This window comes from Miniopterus schreibersii (assembly GCF_964146895.1).
Source record: "Miniopterus schreibersii genome assembly, chromosome: 21".
Taxonomy (NCBI): domain Eukaryota; kingdom Metazoa; phylum Chordata; class Mammalia; order Chiroptera; family Miniopteridae; genus Miniopterus; species Miniopterus schreibersii.
The window spans coordinates 4,932,212-4,944,546 of record NC_138123.1 but is presented as its reverse complement, the minus strand read 5'-3'; the positions used below and the strand labels follow the sequence as shown (position 1 = coordinate 4,944,546).

The 12,335-nt window shown below is 47.5% G+C and overlaps 1 long non-coding RNA gene across 1 annotated transcript in view; it reads left to right on the top strand.

The window, feature by feature from the left end:
- LOC308550427 overlaps window positions 1-12,335 on the top strand; it is a 267,422-nt gene that overhangs the window by 151,307 nt on the left and 103,780 nt on the right. The window contains exon 4 of the long non-coding RNA XR_013997894.1: window positions 11,569-11,728. This is a non-coding gene — a long non-coding RNA (uncharacterized lncRNA). The remainder of the gene's footprint in view (window positions 1-11,568; window positions 11,729-12,335) is intronic.

Below are 12,335 nucleotides of genomic sequence, written 5' to 3'. Positions count from 1 at the left end.
GTTGGACCTGAAATCTGCCCAACACACATGCACACCTTGAATGCTCACTGAATCAGCTGTCTCAGTAATGATAAGCAGAGTTTGTCATTTCATATCGGTGCATTTCTAATACCGTGTTCATCCCGTTAAATCCTACCCCCTTCAGATTCCTGGGTGTTCTCACAATGTGCTCTAGAAATGAGAACAGTCACGTCCATGTCCATTCTGGAGTGAGGAGACAGCGTGAGGGGTCCCATGCCTTGCCCAGGGTCTCAGATCACTGTGGCCGGAGGGGGAACGGGCCCTAAAAGCCCCCTGGTCCTCTCTCCCTTTCTGCCGCAGGCTGTCCTGCCTGCTTTTCATACATGTGCACAAATCAGCAAGTTAGTTGGTCTTGTAACTTTTCCAAGATCACTTGTGATTTCGTCAGGGGCAGGGTGGGGACATACCAGGAGATTTCTTTTACAGCAGCTGGATTGGATCTCTGGGGGCCCTGTTGCCAGAGCCTGGCCCTCTCTTGCTGTGTGGTGTTGTGTAATAGCTTCTCTCCAGCCCCACACCCAAACACCAGCTGGGCAGGGCGAGGAGTGGGGGGGGGGTACGGAAGCAGGGCCAAGGCCAAGACAGTGTCAAGTAACAAGACCCAGTGGCCCAACCACTGTTCCATAGGAAGGAAACATTTTGGACTGTGTTGAACACGACCAGATAGTATATGTAATTTTAAAAGAGGCATTTCCATGAACAGTCTGTTGTGCTGCTCTTGGTTTGGATGGTGTGATGGTGCTTCCTTTCCTATTATTTCCAAACTGGTTGATTTTAAAAGCACGTTTGCTGTTATATAAACAAGGCATTTATATCCATCCATAGGCTCCTGAGTATAAATGGGGCTTCTTACCCATTGTAGGTGGTCAGTAAATCATTCTTGATGAAGGGGATTATGATAATAACCAATTTTGTGAACCACTGTTAGTCCATGTGATTGTGATGAAAATTTCCAAATTTAGAGCCGCTTTCGGGGTGGGCTTCTCAAAACCAGTAGCTACGGTGACAGTGGCTGTGACTTGAGGTTGAATTACCTACGGTGGTTGAATATTAGATTGCCCACGAGTTCTTTATTGATCAGATATTGATAACTTGAACCAGAATTTACCAAGGGTTATTCTGTCTTTGCGAAGATCGATTTTTCCTCACTTCTGATCGGTTTCCACATTCATTGTGCCCTCCCCATGCCTCTTCCTCCTCCCAGATCCTCATCAAACACGCCATCATTTGGATGTAACGTAACCTTCAGAGATGAAAATGCCCTTTTTTGATTCCGGTCCATTTTATAAATATTTATAATACTGGTTTTAGATACAGTTAACCACATTTCTATCATGGATTATGTAGATCTCACTACATGCAGTTTCATTTAAACTATAGGCTTCACTTTCTGGTCTCAGAATTCTAAAGTAGGAACCAGATTATTCATCCAAATAACAAATAATGAGCGGGAAAATCATGATAGGCCTTAGAAACCCGAGTCAAACAATAATCATGATCTCTTGTATTCTTGGGGATGGCAAAACCTGAGTGCTTAGGAACCTAGGCACACAAATCCACATCCATTGCGACGAGAGCTATTATCTCAGTGGAGAATTTTGAAGTCTGTTCTTGCTGAAGTCAGCATGTTGCTCCTCCTAGAAAGAGGCCAGGCCTAGTACTTAAATTACACTTAATACTAATCTATTTGGAACCCATTTTATCCACTAGAACCACAAGTAAAACATGTAGCTTGGGGGGTTTTAACTGCCGTAATCACATTGTTTTGAAAGTTTTGAGATAGCACAAGACTGTGCGAGTAAACAGAGCTAGACATGATGTTGTCTAGTCCCAGTTGCCTTCTCTCTGCTCCATCCTGCCTCCTACACCCATGTTATCAACCATCGCATATTTTTTTTTCTTTTGCAAGAATATCACATAACAAGATTAAGCTGGATACTATCTGTGTGTTAGAGGTCTTTGGTGGCAAGCAACAGGGACCAAGTCCATCTAAGCAAAAGAGAATTCGATGGAAAGATAAGGGCAGGACACATACCTGAAGTGAAAAACCACACGTACAAAGTCAAAAGGGACAGACACCAGGGTAACACAGATCCTTTCTACATCGCAAAAATTATTGCTACTCTTTTTTTTTTTCTTGTTGACACTATTACAGATGTCCCCCATTTCCTCCCCCCTTTTCTCACCTCCACCCTTCCCGCACCCCAGCTCCTCTGGCCATCACCACACTGTGTCCATGGTCTATGCATATATGTTCTTTGGCTAATATCTTTGCCTTCTTTTATCCAGTCACCCTCACCCCCTTCCCCTCTGCCATCTTTCTGTTAGTTCTGTTCCATGTTTCCATGCCTCTGGTTCTATTTTGTTCCTCAGTTTATTTTCTTTGGGAACTACCACTGGGTTGAGATAACTCCAATCATTTTCTTTTTTTTTTAAATCCTTCTGTCACTCCATGCTTCAAACCCAAGAGTAAGAACCCAGTTGGATCATCATTGGTCTGAAATTGGTGATTGACAGCACTCAATGGGAGAGAAACCTTTCTCCAGAACCAAATATGGGTTCTTCTGCCACAATCCAAGAGAATGGATGCCGGGCAGGAAACATTACACTAACAAATGATCATCACACCTTGGGAAAATTTTCTAACTGAAGGAGCTGACCAACAACTGGAATACATTGACAAGAAGAATAACCCCGAAGCCCTTTTGAAAATTTTGATATTTATATATTTTTAATTTGCTGAGACAATAGCTTTTCTTGGGGATGACCAGCTGGCCTGTAGGATGCCTTTTCCTGACCCCGTTTCTGAGCTCCTTGAAGCCCTTGCTGGCTACTATCTCCGCCTGCCTGTAACCCACCCCCACTTCTGGTTACCTCTTCTCTCTCTGCAGCGGGCCGGACTCACCGTTCCCCTTCCATTAACCTCTTGGTTCATCTGCTTCTTGTGTCTGTCATCAGCTGCAGGAGATGCTGATTAGGTTGGGAGCCTCTGGAAAAGGGGATGAGACAGAGAAGCACCAGCAGATAAGGAGACCAACCAGGGAAAGATTAAAAACCTCTCAGCACTAAGTACACTCAGGGCAGAGTCCTCCTGCAAACCTTCGCAGTTGTTGGCTCTGCACGGGGGGGATGAATCAGTTTAGATAACTCAGGAATGGGCTTGAACCTTTGCCCAGACCTCAGAATGAACCACTGAAAAAACCTCCGCGCTTTTCCCAAATTAAGACATCGAGAAAAACATAGAGAGTGAGTTTCCCTTCCTCTCCCATCTCTGAATCCCCAGGGGATGGTTTGGGACCACAGGGCAATTTATTCATAATAATGGATTAGATTTTCAGTACATAGTCCCCCGTGGCCATTTTGATGTGTCACAAATACATTACAAATGTTAAGTGCTGCAAATAATCTCCCGAAAGAGGGAGGGGGAGAGCTTCACCAGCTGTAGATCCTAGTGATTTCACTCGGTTAAGCATTTGTTATTATTGTCAGCTTTAGGATGCTTTTCGCAGAAAGTCAGCCAGTCGTCAAGTTATTAATTGAGTGCGTAGTACTTGCCAAGCCCTGCACTTGGCACTGGGGTTACAGGGTGAGGCTTATAAACCACAGTGCTGCCCTCCTAGAGTTCCTAGAGAAGTTCAAACACCAGCTAAGTTCACATTTATATGTCCCCAGATTCATTCACTTAAACATCTAGCCACTGAGCAGAGTGCAGAACGCCTTTTCCATTCGTATGTGAGATGCAATAGGCCGGGCGGTGCAGTGGGGGGATTGCAAAAATCTGAATAGCTATTTTTTGCATTAACTCTCTTATGGCCCAGTTCTTTCCCATCAGTACCTATCAGGGACTATTGCCATTATTGCTATTATTGACATTAGAATGAATGCAAGTTTAATGAGGCGACAGTTCCAACTTTTCACCCGCATTTGACTTGAGAATCAGCATCCCGGCTGTGTCCATCCTGACCGGCCTTCCCAGAGCTAGAATAGTTAGAATGACATCTGAAGGAGCCTGAAAAAGGGCCAGACCCCAGAGGATGGCCTTTGGCAGTCGGGCTCACACCTCTCACTCCCTAGTGCAGACTTTGGAGGCAAACAGCCATGTGCTGTTCGGATGAGATCCAGCCACTCACCCCCTCCGGAGCTCTGCTCAGACACTCTTCCCATCAGCACCTTCCTCCTCTCGTCCAGCAGAGGAAACGTCGCTGTGCCCTGCTGCCAGGCGGGGGAAGCTTGCATTCCTAGCTTGCATTCCTGTTTTCTGTTCCCTTCTTTATATTCTGGGGAAATGGTGCCTTGTGGCGCTAGAGGGCTTCTTAGAGGCGACTCGCTCCACCCTTACCTCCGTCAGGCGCCATAGGTAGGTCATTCCAGCAAGTTTCGTCTGTCGGTTGGTTTGTTGGAAAGTTCTACAAGCTTCTAGAACACTGCCATCGTTGGTATTTTGTGTTCCTCCTTCAGGTCTTGCCTATAATGCTTCAAAGAGCCGACCAAAGGCAAAGCCACCATTTGATTTGATTCAAATGTCTAAGTTTTAGTTAAGGACTGTCTGTTGAATTTATTTCCAGGTCAGTTCCCTCATGCATTTGAGCGCCTGCTGTTGAGTTCACTCACCGTGCTGCGGCTCCAGGATAGAGAGGGGATCTTCTCTGCCCTCTAAGAGCTTAGACTCTAGTGGAAAGTAAAGAAATATAAGCAAATACTTTATATTACAATATACATGCAGCAGCATAAATATGCCCAATAGATGCTGGTGGTATAGAGGAAAATTAAAGAATGCCATTCAGGGGGAAAAGCCAGTGAATGGAGACCTCTCAGAGGAGATACATTTTAAGCTGGCGTATTAGTTTTTTGATGCCGTGTAACAAAACTGTCCCCAGAACAACACCCGTGTGTGTATCATCTCACAGTTCTTACTGTGCCTAATTTAGAAATTAAACTTCATCGAAGGCATGGGCTTGAGACCGTCCATGGTGTCGGGCGTCCACGGGGGGCCCGAGAACACGCCCCCGCGTGTCAGTGGGGATGCTGTGCTGGAATAGTCCGAGAGAGAAATAATGAAGACGGGACATCAGGGAGTGGCCGCGAGAATAAGCAGAAGGGGGCGCTCGTGAGGAAGGCTAGGGATGATTTTGTGTGGTACTAGGTGGTATGGAAAGGGGGGGAGTCAAAAGTAATTTCAGGGTTTCTGGCTTGAAAGCCGGGCATAATTAGTACCACCGACTGGGATGGAACACAGGATGGAAAGCGTATTTAAAAGGAAATCTCATGAGTTTGGATTTGCAATGGCTGATGTAGACATTTAGTTCGCAGTTACTACAGTTACTATTACGATGGTTGCCGGCACCCATTTCAATCCCTTTAGTATATCACTTATATTATAAAACGATAGTTTAAAACCAAAGGGTTGATTTTCTAGCTGATTAAAGTATTTATTCCCTTACAGGGGAGATTCATATCCTTAGCAATGAGTAGGTGCTCAGTAAATCCTTGATGAATTGGCGAGAATACATGTTTTATTATAAAATACCAAGTTCTTCTGGGCCAGAGGGTCCGGTCACTATGATGCTGCTGACTTAAATGGCATAAGTTATATGATTATTTTTTTAAAAGCGTTTTCAAGATAGTGGCACTTTTTTTTCTATCCCCAATTCCCTCCTTCCCCCCAGGACAGAATATAGTTGTCTTACACCTTTTTGGATCCCGGAGGGTCAAAGACAAGAACTACAGTTCCCATCAGGGTCTCCCCACACCCAAGTGTCTGCCCTTGGCTGTACTCTCGCGTGTGTTTCTTCCTTTTGACTCTCAGGCCAGAGGGCATTTCTGTGGAAACTTGGTAGACCTCCTTGCGGTTAGGGGATCCAGCGACAGAAGGAAGCTGCAGTGTCCCGGTTGCCCAAGTTTTCGGGAGAGGAGCGACTCAGAACAAGTCGCAGGCAGCTGCTGGAGCAGTGAGCTCTGGGGTAGGCCAGCGATTTTCCAGTTCGAGACCAGATGTGACCCAACGCGTCGACGAAAAGCAGAGTCACCGGGTCAAGTGCGGACTCTCCAGATCAATTTTTAAACTGTCTCCGCCGATTAGGGCAATGGGCGGAGCCATACATTCCTGGGGGAGGTATTGATCAGGGAACAGAAGTTACCATAATTTATCCCAGCTTAGAAAATGGTCCACGAGGCATTCTGCCTGATTCATCTCTCCCTCTCTCTCTCTTTTTTTCTTCTGCATATTTGAAAACATCTTGGAGGGGAAGTGTGGGAATTGTCTTCCCCGGAACACTGGCAGATCTTTCTTAATTCCATTAACGGAAGCCTGATACCAGGTCAGCGCGCTTGGTTAAATATTATCCCAACTGGTGCCCTGGCTCCCAGCCTTCCACTGGCACGGAGATGAGAGCCCGGTTTTCTGCAGGCACGTTTAAGTGGAAGGAGTCCCTGTGTTTTTCTTTCTCCTGGCTGTTATCTGGGAGGCTCCGATCTCAGAGCAGTTGCTGACTTGTGCCGTCCCGCGTGAGAGAATCCTGGGAGGTAAGTCCCAGCTTCTCTGTTCCCAGCAGAGGGCTGCGGTTCTGGACACCTTCCCGTGCTCGTTTCTTCTCAAAGCGGGGACTCCTGAACTCCAGCCTATAGTATAAAATTACCCAACTCCCAGCTTCCCTTCCAGAGAATGGGCAGAGCAGGGCGTGTCCTGCATTGCTAAACGGGCACAGGCGATCGCTGCCTCCAGGCAGGGAAGGCACTGGGTGCAGAAACCATCCGGTAACCTCCCGTGGTTTTCCGCGCCTCCACTCGGCACACCTGGAGGGGACGGCCCACAAAAAACTGGGTTCACTGGTCCTAGAAAGACTGGACGAGACCTGAACGGACTGGCCCTCAGGAGGAAGAATCGAGCAGGTTCAACGTGAATTCCTCACGAGAGGGGAAACTTCCCAGGGGAAGAAGCAGTGGACGGCTGAGGCCATTCTGAAGATCTCATGTGGATGCCAGTGGGGCTCTTGCGTAATTCTTTTATTCCACTTACGAGCAGCACCAGCCTGGTTTATTTGCAGCGCAGATGCGAAATAACTGTCCTGCTTCATAATAACAAAAACATGACACCTCTTCTATAGCATCTTTCCACTCATTGTGCTGAGAAGGTTTCCTCATAGGATCTAGGTCTTCATGAGGCAACGTGAGTGCAGGGTGGGCGTGAACAGCAGTTGGGATCTTACGTTTGAATCCTGTGTCCATACCACCGGGGTGAAGGGCCTGAGTCACTGATGCACAGGTTAAAGGGATTCATGCTTCACCTGGCATTAGGCCCGCACCCTTACCTGGGAAAATAGTTCCTCCTAGGCAGCCCGGCGCACCTCCCTTTCAAGTAGGACAAGCAATGTTTAGAATGGGGTTTTAACACGCAGAACACGGTATCGACAAACAAGGAGTCTGCGGGAGGCACAGTGAAAGAATCCCCCAGTATCCCAGCTCCTTACATGTTAATTCAAACAGATGCATCCACAGCTAGGTATAATACGACGTGATAAATACAGGGTGTCCCAAACAATGTATCCACACTTAACAGCTGATAGTTCAATCGATGTTCCTTTCTTTTCAGATTTAACCCATTGGAATTAATAATTATTCAAGTGTGTTTACATTTTGGGGGGACACCCTGTATGTATAACAGTATTGGGATAAATAGGGACCCATAGTGGGCACCGGGCGAGCAGCTCAGCCTGAGGATGTCAGGATTGCTTATCCCAGGAGGTGCATCTAAATCAGCTCCTGGATGATGGATAGTGTTTACCCAGCGGAAAAGGAAAGGAAGGTATGGCAGGATTTGAAGATGACCCCAGTGAAGATGACCCCTTTGCTCTTGGATAATCCCCTCCCATTAAGTGTGGGTAGGACTTGTGAATTTAATGAGATATGACCCCCATTATTGTATTAATGGCAAAAGGGGTTTTGCAGATATATCAAGGTCTTGAGCATTGCAGCTAATCAAAAGGTTATCTGGGTGGGTGTGATCTAAGAGGAATTGGGACTTTTCTGAAACTAGAGAGTTTGGATGGGCCCGTGGAGGGTGCCATGTGTCAGGGACCTGAGAGAAGCTTCTAGAAGCTGCATGTGGCCCCCAGACCATAGCTGGGAAGGCCAAGGGCACCTGGGTTCTCCAGCTACAAGGAAGTTAATTCTGCCAACAACCATAAACTAAAAAAATATCAAGCTGCTCACGTGAAAATAAGTGGGTGTAAGCAAAATCACACAGGTCATAACATGTTTAATTCTTCGTGTGTGTGTATATGAGAGTTCTGTGTTCAAGGCACAGAAATTTGCCTTGTTCATGACACTATTTTAAGGTCAAGTGGATCGAGTCTACATAAAGTTTAGCTACAGAATTCATCTTATCTAACCTCCTGCCTGTAAACAGAAAATGTTATGCTCCCCGTGAAATAATTGAGGTTGAGGAGGCCAACTGACCTGCCACCAGGTAATCAGCAGAGGGCAAAAGATGACTGGCGTTCCATTCCTCAGATGCCCGTTTCCCCCCATTATTACACTGAGAACAGGCCAGGCTAATGGTCGTGGTGGGGAAACTGGGAGGCATGAGAGCTACAGGGACAGGGTCAGGGGAGAAATTATGTGGATGGGAATTTCCCTGATGACTCTGGGAACAAAGTGGGCGACAGCAAGCATTTCATTCTGAGTCTTTCTCATGTTTAGCTCAACTGCTCAGAGTCTATTGTATAATTTTACCAAACAGGAAAACAGCTCACTCTTTAACATGGACTAGTTAGCTAGCTTTGGTTCAGTCCCAACAGTTTTACAAAACACACTCAGATTCTCACTGAAAGAACGATGCTCAGTTTTTTTTCATTAGCCCAGAGTTGAGATTTAGTTGTGGCTCCGGCCCCAGCAGCACCTGTGTGCCTATTGGCACAGTCCCTAGAAGCCCAGATGCTGCATAGTAAGATCATGATAACCGTTACCGTTAGGGCTTTCTGTAGCATTTTTTCATTCTTATAGCTGATCTTTAAAAAAAAAAAAAAAAAGAGCTTCATTATTTTAGGTCCTCACCTGGGTGAAACATTTGTGTTTGTACTTGAGTGCTGTCGGAAACACAGTGGTTGGAACGGAGCAGGGTGGCCCGTCTTCTCAGCCTCCCTTTGAAGTCGCCAGGAACACAGTGCAGAGCAGGGACACTCCCCATGGAAGGGACTGATAGGGATCAGCCTCCTGAAACCAGGGTGAAAATCTGTTCACTTCTGAAAATGATACGTCTTGGGTTTCCATTTGTATTCCAGCCCTGTGAGGGTCCTGGGGAAATACCTCCGGAGCAGTCCTTCCGCTCCCCGTGAATCGACGATTTGTTGCCCTGGGTAAAGGATCCATCCTGGGCTGGTGGCGGCTGAAGGAATCCCAGGAAGGGTGAGGGATTACACACCGGGCCCCGGCCCCACTGCATGTGATTCCAGCTGAGTGCAGTATTGTTTTTCCTGTATGTTGAACCATCTTTTGGTTTTCTCCTCTGTTGGGATGTGAGGTAGAGCTCACTGGACCCGGGCCTGCGTCATCCATGTGCCTGAGAAGGGCCCTATGGCTGCCCGCCCTCGACGGGCGCCGTCTTCCCAAGGCCTCTACGAGCCGATCGGCGTTGGTGGTTTTCCCAGGTGGTGCTAAGAAATGTGCCTTTGAAACTCTAGACACTTTAGGGAGGCTTCTCTTTGGTGGATCCTGCTATGCCTGGGGATGACTCTGGGATTTATAAAAGGAAATCCACATTTTGGACCAGATTCCAATATGAGGCAACACAGCCAGCTAAAGTCCAGCCTAACCCTAACAGAACGTTACATCACCATTCCCTGGGGAATTTGCTGTTTACATGTTTAGGCCTAATCATGTTTTAACCCCATCAAACTGGCCGCACACGGGAAAAGCTCCCGATCATTTCCAGGCGAGCGCAGTCTGCAAGAAAAGTCCTGCTCGCTTGCTCGCTCGCTCGCTCGACGCCAGCTCTGCCTCGGAGCCCCAGAGCCTCTCCGGCGATGACCGCATCTTTCCCCAGCTCTGACCTTAGCACTGGGAGAGCTGCTGCCAGGATCCCGCAGAGCTGCAGCCCCACAGGCTCCTTGCTACGATTCTGCAAAGTCATAACACTGTCACAGCTACAGAAAGGACCACACCCAGAAAGAGCAGGCCCGGGGTGCTCTCTGAGCCCGTTGTCCCTGCCCATCAGAGGAGGAGACATGGGGCCGAGAGGCCTTGAAGAGAAGAGGGGGAGAGGGAAAGAAGGGTGTAGGGGCCCATGCTCTGTGCACCCTCTGATCTCCCACGTTGCGTCCTCTCTTGGATGCTGTGTCCACTCCTCCCTCGCCCCCGCCCTCTGCGTCCTGTCCTACAGTCCTGAGATTTCCCATGTCATTGAACTTACCTCCCTATATTGTATTTCTGTGTCTTCCTCCTAGCTTCTGGCTTCTTGAGGGCGGTGACTCTGATTCTTTAACCCATCAAGTAATATATATTGAGCTCCTACTGTATACCAGACATTTTTTCCAGACGCTGGACACTCCGTAATGAACAAGGCAGACAAGACCCCTGCTCAAGTGGGACTTACTTCTGGTGCTCAAGGGAGACACACTTTTAGACACTCAACTATTGAGCCGCACCGGCCGGGCTATATCTTCATTTCAGAATGATGCAAAGCTGAGTGTCCTATTTATTGTGTAGGGCTGCCCACAAGATCCCTGGTCGCCCCCGACAAGGACCAGGGCTCCTGTCCGTGGAACTTTGCAGAACATCCCCAGAGGAGCTGCTTTCATGCTGACCAGTGGGTAGAGATGAGTTTCTGGAGGAAATGACATTTGAATGGGGCCTGGAGAGGCAAAGGATTTGAACAACAGAGAAGAACAAGCTCTAGGTGTCTGCCACCTGCCTGATTTCATCTTCTGACCATCTAGGGTTTTTCAGTTTCTGACGAAAATAAGTGGGAAGCCCCATGCTTCCTCCTGTGGAGATTCTAGAACCCTGCTCAGTCCACCTCAGGAGCGTTTGAGGGTTTATCTTTCTCTTGGTCACTTTCCTATCATTTCTTGCTTCTACTGAATTCTCCATCTCCTTGTGTTGAGTGTTGACCCTTGAACCAAGAGGTCACCGGTTTGATGCCCAGTCAGGGCACATGCCCGGGTTGTGGCCTCGATCCCCAGTAGGGGGCATGGAGGAGGCAGCCCATCGATAATGTTTCTCTCTCATCGATGTTTCTACCTCTCTATACCTCTCCTTCCCTCTCTCGCTAAAAATCAATTAAAAAAAATAAAGTAAAAATATGATTTCATGAAAGGAGTCTTTCACGAAGGACAGGCCGGTTTACAGAGTGTCATCAAGGCCTCACAGGGAGCGTGGATTCATTTTATTATTTCCTCCGGAGGGAAATCTGAACTTTTCCTGTGCCCAGGGGCCGCTTCCTTCCCACCCGAGGGTGTTCCTAGCCCACATTCCCGTCTGAAAGATGACCCTACATTCCATCGATGCCGAATTATAAATATAAAGCTGCCCTTTTTGTTTCTTTCCTTTCAGGAAAGAACTCCCCATTTCACCTTCCTGAGCAGCGGAACCCATGGCTCAGAAACAGCGACTGCCCATGAAAAGTCGAGTGGCAAATACATTCCACGGCTTATTTGTGGAGGGAAATGTTCTCTACCTTTTGACCTTTCGGATAGCTGGGCAAAGCAAATAGGTAAGCCTTTTCTCTTTTTTCCCCTTTATAATTAAACAGGAAAAAAGAAATGTCACACCCTAGCTTGGCTGGTAACCAAAGGCAGGGGTCTCATGGCCGATCCTGAAGGATCACAGCACAGATGTGTGGCTGGATGACGGGAACAAGGCCTGGTGTGGCCAGTGGAGAGGTGACACGCTTGGTATCTTCCTAGAAACCACGGCAGCCAGGGTTTCTGCAGGGGGGTGGCCAGGAGAACCGTAAGCAGTTCAGTTTTCCGTGTACCGCGACCTTGCACCTTCTTGCCTATAAATCAGGACCGTTGGAAAGTTCAGCACATGCTTTTTCTGTCCGGGCCTGTGAAGCTGCTTCCTTGAATCCAGCAGATAGATGCCTGTGGTTTCAGAGCTCCGGGATGTTCCGTTCCATCAGCCACATGCGTGTGGTTAGTTAATGACCTGGTTGTCTGCTGAGGTTTGTGACCAGGGATTGTTGCAAAGCTCTACCTGACTCCTTTCCTCTCCTGGAGAAAATGAGAACATTCTTATCGTATTAGTCATGCTGGGCCTTTTCTTTTCTTTTTAATTTTTTTTTTAAAATAATACACAGGAAACATTCCTCTCCAAGA